The sequence below is a fragment of the Hyperolius riggenbachi genome, chromosome 10 (genome assembly GCF_040937935.1).
Source record: "Hyperolius riggenbachi isolate aHypRig1 chromosome 10, aHypRig1.pri, whole genome shotgun sequence".
NCBI lineage: Eukaryota > Metazoa > Chordata > Amphibia > Anura > Hyperoliidae > Hyperolius > Hyperolius riggenbachi.
Window position 1 is genome coordinate 253,805,920 of NC_090655.1, and position 17,614 is coordinate 253,823,533.

The 17,614-nt window shown below is 45.7% G+C and overlaps 1 pseudogene; it reads left to right on the forward strand.

Moving 5' to 3' along the window:
* Nucleotides 1-17,614, forward strand: part of LOC137535283 (zinc finger protein 585A-like) — a 389,395-nt pseudogene that overhangs the window by 16,000 nt on the left and 355,781 nt on the right.

Sequence of the window (17,614 nt, forward strand, 5' to 3'; positions counted from 1 at the left end):
AACCATGACACATTCTTTCCTCCTGTGTATGCTGTTATCTGAGTTTACATTTTTTATTCTCTCACTTTGTGCACTTAGGGTGGAGAACTTGTACATGGAAGTGCTGTGGTTAAAGAGGAAGAAAAGCCATATGTGAGGAGTGATCAGCAGTCTATGGAGGAAGGTGACATGATGAAGACCATTAAAGAGGAAGAAGAAGAGACAAATGTGAGGAGTGATCAGCAGTCTATGGAGGAGGGTGACATGATGAGGACAAGTAAAGAGGAAGAAGAAGAGACGTATGTGAGGAGTGATCAGCAGTCTATGGAGGAGGGTGACATGATGAGGACAAGTAAAGAGGAAGAAGAAGAGACGTATGTGAAGAGTGATCAGCAGTCTATAGAGGAGGGTGACATGATGAGGACAAGTAAAGAGGAAGAAGAAGAGACATATGTGAGGAGTGATCAGCAGTCTATGGAGGAGGGTGACATGATGAGGACAAGTAAAGAGGAAGAAGAAGAGACGTATGTGAGGAGTGATCAGCAGTCTATGGAGGAGGGTGACATGATGAGGACAATTAAAGAGGAAGAAGAAGAGACATATGTGAGGAGAGATCCGCAGTCTATGGAGGAGGGTGACATGATGGGGACAAGTAAAGAGGAAGACACTGTTACAGAAGGCAGAACAGGTGAGTAATCAGCAGAATATGTAGGATAATGTGTATCTGTATTGCTGGTATGACTGTCACTGCTCACAGACTGGCCATGTTAGGAGTTATGCTAGGTGCTCATGTTAGATTTTTACCATCTATAACTATTATTCATGGGCAGCACGATGGCGTAGTGGTTAGCACTCTTGCCTTGTATCGCTGGGTCCCCGGTTCGAATCCCAGCATTCTGCAAGGAGTTTTTATGTTCTCCTCGTGTCTGCATGGGTTGCCTCTGGGCACTCTGGTTTCCTCCCACATCCCCAAAACATACAGATAAGTTACTTGGCTTCCCCTTAAATTGTCCTTAGACTATGATAAATGCACTACACGATAGATAGTTACATAGACATATGACTATGGTAGGGATTAGATTGTGAGCCCCTCTGAGGGATAGTAGGTGACAAGACAATATACTCTGTACAGCGCTGCGTAATATGTTGGCGCTATATAAATAAATAAATAAAATGATAGTATGTAGCAACAGCTTACTAACAATAATAATTGCAGTATTTGTATAGCGCCTTTTTCCTGTCGGACTCAAAGCTCTTGCGAGGCAGCCACTAGAGCGCACTCAGTAAGCAGCAACAGTGTTAAGGAGGCTTGCCCAAGAAACTCCTTACTGAATAGGTAGAGCCTCTGACAATAATAACAATACAGACACCCTGAGGAAGAGAATGGTCTCTTTATTCTCTCACACTGGGCTGCCCTCTTCTCCTCTGAGATTTTAGCAGTGGGCGCTTGCTAGTGTCAGCAGCGCTTATTAACTTAACCCCCCTGATAAAGGACTTATTGGCCCTCCAGACAGTAACCTCGCCCCAAACTCCCTTTTCTTTTTCTGAAAGCTGCAGAATGAAGTGTGAGAGAAGGCCGGATGATGGAAGAGGTAATTATGGGCCTCCAGTAAATGAGTCTCTTGAGCAAAGAGAACATTAGCTTTTGCCTGTACAGCTTCCCTCCGGAGTATGTTCCTTTTGAAGGGAGTATTAAAGTGGATCCGAGGTGAACTTTTACACATTGCATAATTGTGTTTCTTTCCTATTGTTTATAGGGCATTCCTCAAGCCAATAACTTTTTGTTTTTGTTTTAATACTCTAATTCCCTATAAACTAAAAAAGTCACGCCCACAGGTATTCAGAGAGCCTTGGCAGTAGCAAGGGCTCATGGGAGCTCAGTCTGGGCAGGAGGAGGGGGAGGTGTTACTAGCCATTGATTTCAGAGGCAGAGGGGAGGAGGGAGGAGGAGAGGGGATTAGGCTGATGGCTCAAGATACAGATAAGCCTGCCTCTGTGTAATGTTTACAAACAACATAGCCGCTGTCATTGTATCACAGGAATAAATAATCATATTCTATTAAAACTGTTGCTGTGTAAACCATCTAAACTTTAGATAAGATATATATAGACAAATTACTTGTTATAGTTAGTTTTTCATCTCGGATCCGCTTTAAGGCCCTTTGCATTTATCAGAATCTATATTTTGACAAGCACGACATGGTCATGCCCAAAATTGGGCTTGGCAGGTACGGAATTCAAGTACAGGATAGGACATGCAAAATACATCGGGGACAGAACACCATTTCACATGCAGAGAAACAACATAGATCCTGAAAAAAATATCAGTTAACAAAAACACATCAAAAGGCATAATTCACCAAGAACTTGATCATTAGACATAGGAACTGGAGCGCCACTACCGTGTTTCCCCTAAAGTAAGACATCCCCTGAGAATAAGCATTAGCAGGAATTTCAAGAATGCTTGAAATGTAAGACATCCCCCGAATTTAAGCCCTAGCAACAGCCCACATGACACCAGCAAGTCATGCTGAATACAAAGCCTGGATACAGGAGAGCAGCAGTATAATGTGAGTTCTACACAGTCCTATATATGTGTCAGGCAATTTGTGTTTTTGTTGGAGCCAGCCCTCCTGATCTGTTGTGATAAGCATCAGCAACATTTCACCTCTTCCCAGGACACACACACAGCTTATCCTATCCTAGCTCTGGGGAGCCTGACAGAGTTCTCTGCCTGCAAGAAATACACTCTTAAGGTGCATACTTACGCACTACAAAAGGAAATGAGGGGTCCGCCGGACCCTCCCGCTGGCCGGTCTTTAGCCGACAGTATGAGCTGAGCGGATCATTCAGAAGCAGCCTTATCAGTCAGCCGACAGCGCGTACACACGCGCATACTGTCGGCTAAAGACCGCCCAGTGGGAGGGTCCAACGGACCCGTCGTTGCATTTAGTAGTGCGTGTGTACGCACCTTATCTCACATGATCGTCAGAATCAATCTTGTAAGTGAGAACCAATATCTGCAAACCATGCAAACCACAAGCTCTGTGTATGTTGGCACGTGTTTCAGCATGGCATACACTATGTACATTTTGTATAGGAATACTAACAGTGTTTGCCCAAAAATAAGACATCCTCTGAAAATCAGCCCTAGCACATCTTTTAGACTTATAAGACAGTGTCTTATTTTTGGGAAAACACGGTATGTACAATGTGCATAATTGAAGCATGATATTGTTTGACCTAAAGTGGGGGGAGTGCATGGAGTGAGTTCAGAATGTTGACAGCTGTTGAGGGGAAGAAGCTGTTCACGTGTCTTGAGGTCCTGGTGGAGATGGACAGATACCGCTGACCCGAAGGGAATTGGCTGAAGAAGTGGTGGCCTGGGTGTGAGGGATCGCTGGCGATCCTCAAAGCTCTGGAATGCAGCCTGGAGTGGAAGAGGTGATCCAGGGTGGGAAGTGGTCTCCCGATGATCCTCTCCACTGATATGATGACCCTGTGTAGTTTGTGTCTGTCGTTGGCGGTGGAGCCGGCAAACCAGAGCAGGATGGAAGAGCAGATGACAGATTCTGTTGTGGTGGAGTAGAAGCTCGTCAGAAGTTTTGGGGCCGTACCAAACTTCTTCAGTTGGCGGAGTAAGAATAACCTCTGCTGGGTTTTCCTTTGTGTGGAGGCGATGTTATCTTCCATGCCAGGCAGCCTGTGCAAGCGCACTGTGCAAGCAGCAAATTTTGTGACTGCAGTGTACATTAGGACTAGGGAAGGGATCAGCTCATGAAAACAGCACCACACATATATATATAGAAAAGCCAAATCATGTGTAATGCAGGTGTATAATGATTCCACGTCACAGGTGAGTAATAGCCTCATAGTCAGGGACAGTATGGATCTTCTGAGAATTTTGGAGGACCTTTGAGTACCACCAGGAACGCTATTACTCACCTGTGACGTGGAATCATTATACACCTGCATTACACATGATTTGGCTTTATCCACAGTTAAATACTTTTTGGAGATGGAGGACCACACACATTCAGATCTTCACGCTTTTTTGCTACAATTATTGAGATGTCCCCTTCACGAGCGGAATTTTTGGACCTGTTGATCCAGATACATGAGGATGGTACCTTAGTCACTGATTTGTATAGGAAACCGACTGCGACAGGCAACAGATCTACAGCAGAGATTTCTGGAACGCGGATATCCTAAAAGAGTGGTCAAACAAGCTTTCTTTGCTGCCAAAAACAAGAGGAGAACGGAACTCATCAACCAAAGACCACGTGTGGATGATAAATTGATTGCACATACATATTGTGATATACCGTGTTTTGCAGTGTGTTGTATTACTGTAATCGTATACCTTGGACCAATTCGGACTCATAATCAATTGCTCCACCTAACTGGACTCTTTGGACATCCCTTGGTGACTTTTTACGTCGGGCTTTTTACATATTTTGCGCCGCTGTTTATCTCTCTTGGGACTATCTGTACAAAATGGATTTGGATGTATGTGACATGGACATTTATTATGTATGCGGACACAGTGTCCTCATGTATGTTCCTATATCTGCATTTTACTTTGTTATGTTGTCATTGATCCCTTTTTGCGGCTGCTTGGGTCCTCTCTGTTCCTGGGGACCCCCCTCTTGTGGCGGCTCCATGACGGGGTGGCTTCATGCAGACTATTGCCCTGTAGATATAATTGATATTTTCCAAGCTCTATAATGTGGGTTTGGGATAGTGGAGATCATTCAGATTATTCTATTATTTTGTGATGTTAATATGGTTGGTCTAATTGTTAATAAGTGCAGTTAATGATTTAATAATGTATTTTTTATTTTCAGACACCTATACATTGTTCTTCTATGCGTTCCCTATATTGCCTATATACTCACTTCTCTCCCATGCGCTCCAGCATAGCTACTTCCCCTGTCCGCGTTGTTCATCCTTACAGATACTTACTTCCTCGATATGCGCTCCAGCGTGGTCTCCTCTGAGTTCTCACAGCCTCCGTCCATTGGCTACGCCCACTGACGTCGCGTGTGACGCTGCTGGTCACGCGTACACGCGACGTACAGAGCTACCGATATTTAAACAGCGTTACATGCTGTTTCAAGCCAGAGATCCCCTCGCACTCTTTTGAAGAAGCGGCGTGACTGCCGCGGAACCGGTGGAGTAGTCCACCGAGGGCCTCTTTCTCGCCACCACCATCTCCTTTCCAGTCATCTGACACCGGCTAAGTATTCCTCTGTACACGCTTGTTCACTGTTTCCTTGCCCATTCTCTGTCCTTCTCAAACGCCTCCACAACACCATTCTATCCAGGTCACTGGTCTTATTTTGCTTACACTTGTATGCTGCTTTGTTGGTATTACCTTTTTGAGATAATGCACATGTTTTGCACTATATATGCACTTTATTTGTTCTTTTTGAGGAACTGAACCCGGGTTCATATTGGGTTGGCGTGCTCAGACCTGAGCAAGCCATACCATTAATACTATACATTTTTATAGATATAAAATTGATGGCTTTATACTGTGATGACTATGATTAGTTAATTGTTATATAAGGATTGATTGTGGTGGCTTGTGTTTTTAGTGTTTTTTTATATACATTTTGGAAGCCATATACTAAATAAAATGTGAGATTTTTAGACTTTTCTATATATATGTGTGGTGCTGTTTTCATGAGCTGATCCCTTCCCTAGTCCTAGCGTTTTCCTTGCTCTAGCACACACATGGGTTTTGAGTGCAATGTCCTTCCTTTCAATCGCAGTGTACATTAAAGGGAACCTGGGACGATAAACGTCTCAGGTTCCATACCTACATGAGACTTCCTTAAGCCCCCTTAAAGCCACTCGGCCCACGCCGTCTCCCCAGGGGGCTCCTGTCTCTTCTAAATCAGCCCGAAAACCTAGGCGTATCACACTTCATCGCGTATGCACTGCCCAACCAGGCGCACACCCCCATCGTGCTCACATCCCTGGGAGCACTCTGCGCCTGTGCAGTAGTACTGTGCAAGTGCAGAATGCTCCCAGCCACAGGAGCGAGACAGAGAGAGCACCAGGCCTGGCCATGCATGCGCGATGAAGCGTGACTCGCCCAGGCTTTCCGGCTGAATTGCAAGAGACAGTAGCCACCCGAAGAGACGGCGTGGGACGAGCGGCCTTAAGGGGGCTTAAAATGTACCCGAGGCGATATGTGACATGATGAGATAAACATGTCTATGTACAGCACAAAACATATTAACCACCCTGGCGTTCAATTAAATGCGCCAGGGTGGATGCGCAGCACTATTTTTTTTTTCTATCATGTAGCTAGCCTAGCGCTAGCTAAATGATTCCCCCCTCCCTGCAGCGTCCTCCCAGCCCCTCCGATCGCCGCAGGCGCATCTTCCCATAAGGAAATCCCTTTCTGAATGGGATTTCCTTTAGGGCTTCCCCTGTCGCCATGGCGACGATCGTGATGACGTCGCGAGTCCCGATCCACCCCTCAGCGCTGCCCGGCACTGATTGGCCAGGCTGCGCACAGGGACCCGGGGGGGCCCCTCTAATGCGGCGGGTAGTGGCGCATCGGCAGCGGGCGGCAGCAATCAAGGTAGACACGCAGCTAGCAAAGTGCTAGCTGCATGTATTAAAAAAAAAATGAAAATCGGCCCACCAGGGCCTGAGCAGCGCCCTCCGACGGTAATGGACGAGCTGAGCTCGTCATTACCGCCAAGGAGGTTAATAACCAGGCTGTTTTACTTGTTTTATTTTGCTGCCTGAAAGCGTTCATTTCTAGGCATGGAAGTGACAGCATCTCTCTTGTCGGTACCTTGTCAGGAATATAGTAGACATTACTGATAAGCAAATTACAGCCATAAAAGTTTTCCTGGCAGAATACAACTTTGGAGGGCAAGGAGAGATAAGATACATGAACTATTGACCTTTATCTAACTCTGGGACATTTAATAGGCTGCCACTGATTAGAGACAGTAAAAAATTCAACCTACTTTGTAAATGTTTAAATATAAAAGAAAACTATGAGATAACTAAAAAAGTCATTTTTAGCAGTAGGAGGATAAATATAATTGTTTATCTCATCAGTTTATTTTTATCTCGGGTTCACTTTAAGGAAGCCCCATGTAAGTTTGGTACCCAAGATACTTCTTGTGTCAGGTACACTATAAAGTAGGCAGGTATAGACCAAATACTTAAAGCCTCTGCTACTGTGGCTGCAAATAATTTTTAGTCAGGCACACAGTGGCCATTCTAAAAAATGTCTTAACTGCTACCCGACCGCGTCACGCCGATGGGAGTGGCCGCGGCAGTAGCCCCAGAGTACTGGGGCTTCGTTTTGCAGGAGATCGTGCGCAGGCTGCACACGCATCTCCTGCTTGGTAGGCAGAGTGGAGCTCCGCCTTCAGTCACCCAGCGCTGCTCGCCACTCAGAGACTGTTAGACGGCGAAACCACCGTCTAATTAGCATGTACAGCGCTGCTATCTACAGACACAGCTGTCCCCTCCAGAGGCTCAGGGGTGATCAGCTCTCATAGGCTGGGGTTGGAAGGAGGGGGTTGGAATATATAAATATTTAAAAAAAACAGGAAAATGTATTAAAAAATAAACACATAAATATTGATAAACAAACATGGGGTGGGGGGCGCAATCTGATCCCACCAACAGAGAGCTCTGTTGGTGGGGAGAAAAGGGGGGGGGGGAAATCGCTTGTGTGCTGTGTTGTGCAGCCCTACAGCTTTGCCTTAAAGCTGCAGTGGCCTATTTTACAAAAAAATAACCTGGGTTTTTTTTTGGAGGGGTCTGGGGGGGTTGGTAAAGCCTGTGGTCCTGCAGTGGTTAAAAATCTAGAAATCAAATGCACTTTTTTATGTTTACATTTAAAAAAAAAAGCCTCTGTGTAAAATACATATTTGGAGGAAAATTTTTGCTATTGATCCTCCTCTGCCATGCCAATGCTGGGGTTTTTGGACAGTTTTGAAATCTTTAAAAAAAAAATTGATGCTGTGTAACATCTGCAGGAATGGCGGCTGGGGACACGCAGGGTGTACCCGCAGCCGCCTTTGTTCCCTCTTCCCAGACCTCATCCGTTCCGTCGGCGTCTAGCACGCCGGGAACCGTATTGTCATCTGCTCATAGGGTCGCTGTCTCGCGCGGGCGCGTGGAGACAGGACCTTTATGCTGGGAGAAGGCGCGTCAGCGAGAGGTGACTCTCGCCGCTCGGATTGGCTGTTCTGAGATGGGCGCGGCTGAGAGTCTCCCTCTGCTTCATAAGCCTTCGTTCTCCATTCGCAAACTGTCTGCTGTCGTGAATACTTTGTGTTAGCGCTCAGACCTTAGACTAGTATCCGGTGTGCTTTGATTTGGGAGGAAACCAGGGATTTCACACAAGACTAGGACTATTGTATATTGTTATTATTTGATTACCTGTGTATGCTTCTGGCTATACTCTGACCTCGCAATTGCTTACTGATTCTGTACTTCTGCCTATCTGACCCTTGTTGCTGAACCTCTGCCTGATTACCTACTATTCTCCTGCCTATCGTTTCTGTACTGATATCGCCTCTCTGTTGCCGAACCTTGCCTGTCTGACCTCTCCACTCACCAGTGGGCCCTTGCCACTGGTGAGGTGTTGTATTATTACCCACCAGCTCCTCTGGTGAGGTGACACTAGTTACTGATAGTACCTTACCAGCTCCTCTGGTAAGGTCTTGTCAAACTATACAGTCACTTATTACTGATAGTACCTTATCAGCTCCTCTGGTAAGGTTTTGCCAAACTATTCAGTTCAGTTGCAGCTAGTACCCACCTGCTCCTCTGGTGAGGGCTAGCGTTATTTCTGTTAGTGCCCACCAGCTCCTCTGGTGAGCATTCATTATTTACTTATAGGATCTTGACAGCTCCTCTGGTAAGCCCTTGAACCTACTTATTATTCTACGTGCACTGTAGTTCCTTACCAGCTCCACTGGTAAGGTTTCGTCACATAATACAGGCACTTTTTCTGACAGTACCTTACCAGCTCCTCTGGTAAGGTCTTGCATATCTCAGCCATTACCTGTACTGATAGTACCTTACCAGCCCCTCTGGTAAGGTTCAGTCAAACTATTAAAGTACAGTGTTGCTAGACCTCCCAGCTCCTCTGGGAGGGTCTATCTTTCTATTACTTACTGTTGCACCAATCACTATCACACAGTCCCTTTGTGAGCTATACTTGCATTATTGGTGATTCTGCAGATCACCACATAATCAGGTATAGTGTCTGCATTATTGGTGATACTGCAGATCACCCAATAATCAGACGTCTGAGTTGCATCACCCAATCGTTACAGAACAGCAGACCAGAAAAAATATGTAGACTCTGTGCAACCGGGTCGATGTATTGGCCACCACTCTTAATGAGCTCATCAAGACGGTTAACGCACAGCAGACTCAGATAGATCAGCTAGTTGAGTCAGTTAACCGTCTCATAGACCCTAATGCACAAGTGTCATCCCCTCGTGCGATTGAACCTAGGGTGCCCCCTCCTGAAAAATTCTCGGGGCACCAATCCGATTTTCAAAATTTTAAACACTGTTGTTTATTATATTTCGAGCTACGGCCAGTCTCATCAGGATCAGAAGGTCAGAGAGTGACATTTATTAAGACATTATTATCTGGTGATTCGCAGTCTTGGGCCTACAGTCTCCCCCAGGGGCATGAGGCTTTGGCCTCAGTTGATGATTTCTTTAAAGCGATGGCAGTTATATACAATGATCCCGATTTGGCAATGACCACAGAAAGGAAATTAAAGACCCTCAGGCAGGGGCATAATCCGGTCGAGACTTACGCAGCTGAGTTTCGGAGATGGGCATTGTCAGCCAGGTGGGGGCAGTATGCACTTCTAGATTGCTTTTTAACGGGGTTATCTGATGCAGTAGCCGAATTAATGTTGGGACACCCCAAACCTAAGTCAGTGGATGAAGCCATTTCACTGGCTATTAAGATTGACAGGCGAGTTCGCTACCAGAGACAGACTCGGGGTAAAGTTCTAGGCAGATTTGCTTCCAGTACTTTCACGGCTCCTGTGCCGTCCTCTTCACCTCGTGATGAGCCAATGCAGATAGGGCAAGCCAAACTCACGGAGATTGAGAAAAACAGTAGACGTAACGAGAATTTATGTTTGTATTGTGCTGAGAAAGGGCACATGGTGTCTACCTGTCCCAAGAAGGCGGAAAACTCTATCGCCTAGGAGTAGCTGGAGGTACTACCCTAGGCGATCCAGTATTACCTGTAACCAATAAACGTCTATTGCGCAATACAGCCTGGAGGACGTCCGATGACGTCAGCGCGCCCCCGTGAGGCGCATTTTGAAACGCAGAAGAGCCCGACCTGGCAGCCAGCCTGGCCAGGTCGGGTCGGCCACCGGAGGGGACCGGGAGCCTGCGGAGCGGCGCCGAGGGCACGTCCTGGCTGCCACGGGCTGGAGAAAGCCCCAGGTAAGTGGATGGGCATTTTTATTTTTTTAACAGCCACCCTGAACCTTCCCTTTAATGTTATTTGATATGCTGCACAATATTACCGGGGGGGGGGAGTGTCAGTTTGTGGTATTGAAGACAGTGTGCAGGGGTTTATATATTGCAAACTTAATGTTATTTGATATGCTGCACAATATTACCGGGGGAGGGGGGGGGGGTCAGTCCGTGTTATTGAAGACAGTGTGCAGGGGCTATATATGATCATCATCCCCAGCCCCCGAAGGAAATATCATGCATATTAAATAACAATAAGTCAATGGAAGGAGGGGGGAAATACAATGGTTTAAAAAAAAAATAAACTACTAAAAAATACTGTGAATGGTAAATGCAAAATACAGTGGCTTGTAAAAGTATCCGGCCCCCTTGAGGTTTTCCACATTTTGTCACATTACTGCCACAAACATGAATCAATTTTATTGGAATTCCGCATGAAAGACCAATACAAAGTGGTGTACATGTGAGAAGTGGATCGAAAATCATACATGATTCCAAACATTTTTTACAAATAAATAACTGCAAAGTGGGGTGTGCGTAATTATTCAGCCCCCTTTGGTCTGAGTGCAGTCAGTTGCCCATAGACATTGCCTGATGAGTGCTAATGACTAAATAAAGTGCACCTGTGTGTAATCTAATGTCAGTACAAATACAGCTGCTCTGTGACGGCCTCAGAGGTTGCCTAAGAAAATATTGGGAGCAACAACACCATGAAGTCCAAAGAACACACCAGACAGGTCAGGGATAAAGTTATTGAGAAATTTAAAGCAGGCTTAGGCTACAAAAAGATTTCCAAAGCCTTGAACATCCCACGGAGCACTGTTCAAGCGATCATTCAGAAATGGAAGGAGTATGGCACAACTGTAAACCTACCAAGACAAGGCCGTCCACCTAAACTCACAGGCCAAACAAGGAGAGCGCTGATCAGAAATGCAGTCAAGAGGCCCATGGTGACTCTGGGTGAGCTGCAGAGATCTACAGCTCAGGTGGGGGAATCTGTCCATAGGACAACTATTAGTTGTGCACTGCACAAAGTTGGCCTTTATAGAAGAATGGCAAGAAGAAAGCCATTGTTAACAGAAAAGCATAAAAAGTCCCATTTGCAGTTTGCCACAAGCCATGTGGGGGACACAGCAAATATGTGGAAGAAGGTGCTCTGGTCAGATGAGACCAAAATGGAACTTTTTAGCCAAAATGCAAAACGCTATGTGTGGCGGAAAACTAACACTGCACATCACTCTGAACACACCATCCCCACTGTCAAATATGGTGGTGGCAGCATCATGCTCTGGGGGTGCTTCTCTTCAGCAGGGACAGGGAAGCTGGTCAGAGTTGATGGGAAGATGGATGGAGCCAAATACAGGGCAATCTTGGAAGAAAACCTCTTGAAGTCTGCAAAAGACTTGAGACTGGGGCGGAGGTTCACCTTCCAGCAGGACAACGACCCTAAACATAAAGCCAGGTCAACAATGGAATGGTTTAAAACAAGACATATCCATGTGTTAGAATGGCCCAGTCAAAGTCCAGATCTAAATCCAATCGAGAATATGTGGCAAGATTTGAAAACTGCTGTTCACAAACGCTGTCCATCTAATCTGACTGAGCTGGAGCTGTTTTGCAAAGAAGAATGGGCAAGGATTTCAGTCTCTAGATGTGCAAAGCTGGTAGAGACATACCCTAAAAGAATGGCAGCTGTAATTGCAGCAAAAGGTGGTTCTACAAAGTATTGACTCAGGGGGCTGAATAATTACGCACACCCCACTTTGCAGTTATTGATTTGTAAAAAATGTTTAGAATCATGTATGAGTTTTGTTCCACTTCTCATGTGTACTCCACTTTGTATTGGTCTTTCACGTGGAATTCCAATACAATTGATTCATGTTTGTGGCAGTAATGTGACAAAATGTGGAAAACTTCAAGGGGGCCGAATACTTTTGCAAGCCACTGTACATGAAACAAAGTACAAGTACATGAAACCTAAAGGACAAGGGGTTGATTCATCAAAGGATATAGGGAGAGCAACCTCCTGTTGCTCGCGCTAATAAATCAACGCAACTCAATTTAGTTTCCCCGCACGCTAGTGGCAATGTAGTGTGCGTGCGTAACTAAGCAACAGCCGCAGCTTACAAAAGCCGTGCGGTAGTGATGTATTGCTATGGCGATACTGCACTAGCTCGGCCATTACTATGTTAACTAACATCACTACTGTGCAGTTTTTGTAAGCACCGGCCATTGTTTAGTTATGCACGCTACACTGACACTAGAGTGCGTAGTGAGCAGGGAAACAAATGAAGTTGCGCTGATTTATTAGCGCGACCAACAGGAGGTTGCTTGTGCTCTTTCCACACCGCCAAATTTCCCTGTGCCGCGCCGCCCCACCCGGCTACTTTTTCATCCCACCCGGCTGGAAAATAATCCTGGGGAGAACACTGGAGCAGGGAAACCTGGCCAGCATCATTGTTTAAATCCTTTTTAGAGAATATCTTTATAAAGAATAAAAGCCTTGCTGTGAATCCCCTATGAAGAGATGGTCTAGTCCAAAACCTGTCGGTTCTGTCAGATTTCTACTACCTACTGTAAGTGACAGCAATGTAAGAGAAGTCATTTATGGCTCATTTTACTCTGGAAAATATGTACTTCTTATTTGTCTATTTTTGCACATATTTTACATTTTACAATTGTTTGCCATAGTGTCCCTTTTAAAAGAAATGTCATTCTGATCGGTGTAATGAACTGCGCAATCTAATCGGGAAGCGATCAGAAAACCGACTGCGCGGATCTTCCCGAATTTGCCTGCGCTTCTCACGGATGGCCGTGACACACCTGTGTTTTTATGCACCCCAGAGATATATTTTATCTAAACTTAGGATATAGCTGTAGAGTAGCTGTTAAAGGGAACCTAAAGCAAGAGGGATATAGAGGCTGCCATATTTATTTTATTTTAAATAATTCATATTGCCTGGCTGTGCTGCTGATCCTCTGCCTTTAATTCTTTTAGCCATAAACCCTGAAGAAGCATGCAGATCAGGTGCTCTGACTGAAGTCTGACTGAATTAGCTCCATGCTTGTTTCAGGTGTGTGATTCAGACTCTGCCGCAGCCATAGAGATCAGCAGGATAGCCAGGTAACTGGTATTGCTTAAAAGGAAATAAATATGGAAGCCCTACTTTAGGTTCCCTCTAAATAGAAACCAAAGATAGTGCTTGGTAGTAGGACTTGTAAAGGGTGCTGACAGGAACAAAGAACATTGATCGAGCCCTATTGCCCAATCTAACTGTGGCTACATCTAGTGACCACTAACAATGCAATTTGCTGAACGATTGTTTACAAACGATTATTCTTATAAATGATTGGAAATAACTGCATGGAACCACTAACGGGCTAAAGTCTCCTAACCAATCTGACCAGATTGACGGGATTAATCCAAAAATCACCGCCCTATGGAAACCCATATAAGTAAACAGAAGTGGAGGCGGCAGAGCAGAGAAGTTTTATATCTCCCTGGTGGTAATGATGAGCCTGACTCTTCCAGCTAAAACATTCTGAGAGCAGTGAGGACAAGTCAGGCTCAGCCTTACCACTCGGGAGATTTCAAACCTCTCTGCTGCACTGTTTTTACTTATATGGGCTTCCCTAGGGCATCTGGATGGCTGTCAGCACACTGTAGGTAGTGATCTCTGCTACCCTCTGTGTGCCAACAGCCATCCAGCCACCCTAGGGAAGCCAATATAGACCTGGCAGAGCAGAAAAGTTGCAGCGGCCCCCAGATTCCCCCTTTCTCCATCCCAGCAGAGATCCCCAGTGCTGTGAAGCATGTGTGAGTATTACCATGCTTCTCTCCAGCACCTATCACACCACCTCCGCCACATACAGCTCTGGTCTTCTCTGTCCACAGCACCGGGATGTGGCTTGCTGATGTCATCAAGCTGAGTCCTGATGCTCCAGACAGTAGACCGGAACTGTACATGGAGATGGAATGACCAGCTAATAAACATGCCTCACAGTGCCGGGGATCTCTGTGGGGGGAGCACCTACTGTATACTTTAGGCACCTGTACCTAGCTAACCTATATTGGGGCACCTATAGCTTAGGTACCTATAGCTGGCTAACCTATTCTGGGTGCACCTGTACAGTCCTGGCCAAAAGGTTTGAGACTGTCAAAAATAATAGTTTTCACAAAGTCTGCTGCTTTTAGATCTATGTCTTAGTTGTTTATGTGATGTACTGAAATATACTTATTAGCACTTCATACGTTTCAAAGGCTTTTATTGACAATTACATGAGATTTATGCAAAGAGTCAGTATTTGCAATGTTGGCTCTTCTGTTTCAGGACCTCTGCAATTCGACTGGGCAATGCTCTCATACAACGTCTGGGCCAAATCCTGACTGATAGAAACCCATTCTTTCATAATAACTTCTTTGAGTTTCTCAGAATTAATGGTTTTTGTTTGTCCACCCGCCTCTTGAGGAATGACCACAAGTTCTCAATGGGATTAAAATCTGGGGAGTTTCCAGGCCATGGACCAAAAATTTCAACGTTTTGGTCACTGAGCCACTTAGTTATCACTTTTGCCTTATGGTGCTCCATTGTGCTGAAAAATGCACTGTTCTTCACCAAACTGTTGTTGGATTGTTGGAAGAGGTTGCTGTTGGAGGGTGTTTTGGTATCATTCTTTATTCAGGGCTGTATTTTTTGGCAAAATTGTGAGTGAGTCCACTCCCTTGGATGAGAAGCAACCCCACACATGAATGGTCTCAGGATGCTTTACTGTTGGCATGACACAGGACTGATGGTAGCACTTACCTTTTCTTCTCCTGACAAGCCTTTTTCCAGATGCCCCAAACAATTGGAAAGGGGCTTCATCAGAGAATATTACTTTGCCCCAGTCCTAAGCAGTCTATTCACCATACTTTCTGCAGAAGATCAATCTGTCCCTGATGTTTTTTTTGGTAGAGAAGTGGCTTTTTTGCTGCCCTTCTTGACACCAGGCCATCTTCCAAAAGTCTTCGCCTCACTGTGCATGCAGATGCGCTCACACCTGCCTGCTGCCATTCCTGAGCAACCTCTGCACTGGTTGTACTCTGACCCCGCAGCTGAATCCTCTTTAGAAGACGATCCTGGCGCTTGCTGGACTTTCTTGGACACCCTGAAGCCTTCTTAAAGAGAACCTGTACTCTAAAATTCTTACAATAAAAAGCATACCATTCTATTCATTATGTTCTCCTGGGCCCCTCTTTGCGGTTTCTGCCACTCCTTGCTGCAATCCTGGCTTGTAATTGCCAGTTTTAGGTAGTGTTTACAAACAAAAGACATGGCTGCTAATCAGCATTTGATAGGCTGAGAGAAGCTCAGTCTGTTACTCATACAGAGCCTGGAGGGGGCTTGGAGAGGGTGTGTATAACTTCTACCTATCACAGCAGAGCAGCACATTCCTGCCTGAGCCAACAAAGCCGGCAAAGGAAAGAATATTAGATTATATAACAGAGATAATACAGCCACTGTGCAACTAGGAAAGGCTGCAGTAAGACAGACCACATTAGAACAGGTATAGGAACTTATAGGATAGAAGAAATAAGGCTGAAATTTTTGTTACAGAGTCCCTTTAACAAGCATTGAACCTCTTTCCTTGAAGTTCTTGATGATCCTATAAATTGTTGATTTAGCCTGTGAAGGCATTTTATACAACGCAATGATGGCTGCACGCGTTTCTTTGCTGGTCACCATGGTTAACAATGGAAGATCAATGATTTCAAGCATCACCCTCCTTTTAACCCAATCAGCCTGACATAATTATCTCCAGCCTTGTGCTCATCAACATTCTCACCTGAGTTAACAAGACGATTACTGAAATGGTCTCAGCAGGGCCTTTAAAGAGACACTTTAACATCAAAAACATCCCCTGGGGGGTACTCACCTCGGGTGGGGGAAGCCTCGGGATCCTAATGAGGCTTCCCACGCCGTCCTCCGTCCCACGGTAGTCTCGCTGCAGCCCTCCGAACAGCCGGCGACAGACCCGACTGTCAATTCAATATTTACCTTTGCTGGCTCCAGCGGGGGCGCTGTGGCTGCTTTCGGCTCAGAAGTAGACGGAAATACCCGATCTCCGTCGGGTCCGCTCTACTGCGCAGGCGCTGGAGACTTGTGCCTGCACAGTAGAGCAGACCCGACGGCGATCGGGTATTTCCACCTACTTTGGAGCCGACATCCATCAGAGCGCCTGCGCAGGAGCCAGGAAGGTAAATATTGACGTCATCTTGTACGGAGGGCTGCAGTGAGACCCCTGAGGGACGGAGGACGGCGTGGGAAGCCTCATTAGGATCCTGAGGCTTCCCCCACCCAACGTGAGTACCCCCCAGGGGACGATTTGACGTTACAGATTCTCTTAAATGACAGCAATGAAATGCAGTGGAAAGGGTTTTTGGGGGGATTTAGTTAATATTCATGGCAAAGGACTATCCAATTCAACTGAACACTATTCATAACATTCTGGATTATATGCAAGTTGCTATTATAAAAACTTAAGCACCAACTTTTCTAATTTCCAATATTTTTGACAGTCTCAAAACTTTTGTCTAGGTCTGTAGCTGGCTAACCTATTGTGGGGCACATATAGCTGGCTAACCTATACTGGGCACCTGTCCCTGGCTAAACTATTATATTTTGATTTGATTCACAATTCCCTTCAAATCAAGCTTTGTTCCCCCTCTGTGCCTCTCTGTCCCCCTGTTTCTCTTTGTGCACCCTATGTCTCTCTCTGTGTCCTCTTTCTTTGTGTCCCCTCTGGGTCTCTCTCGCTCTGTGCCCCCCTCCACCCCCCCCCCCCTTACATGGAAGTATGGCAGCACAATCTCATGCTCTCCTGATCTACCTGCAGTGCAGAGGGCGGCATCTGGCAGTGGCTATCAGATGTTCCTGCTTGTGAGTGGAGCCCCAGAGAGGATCGGCTGCAGAAGGGAGATGGATTAGTGTAGAAAAGTGTAATGTAGCTGGAGTGGCAGCAAGGGTCAGTGAAGTGTAATGTATCAGGGGGGGGGGGGTTTAGTTTAGTGTAGTGAAGTGTAATGTATCTGGGGGGAGAAGCTGAGGTTAGTGTACTGTAGTGTAGTGTTGGTGTGAGGAGCAGCA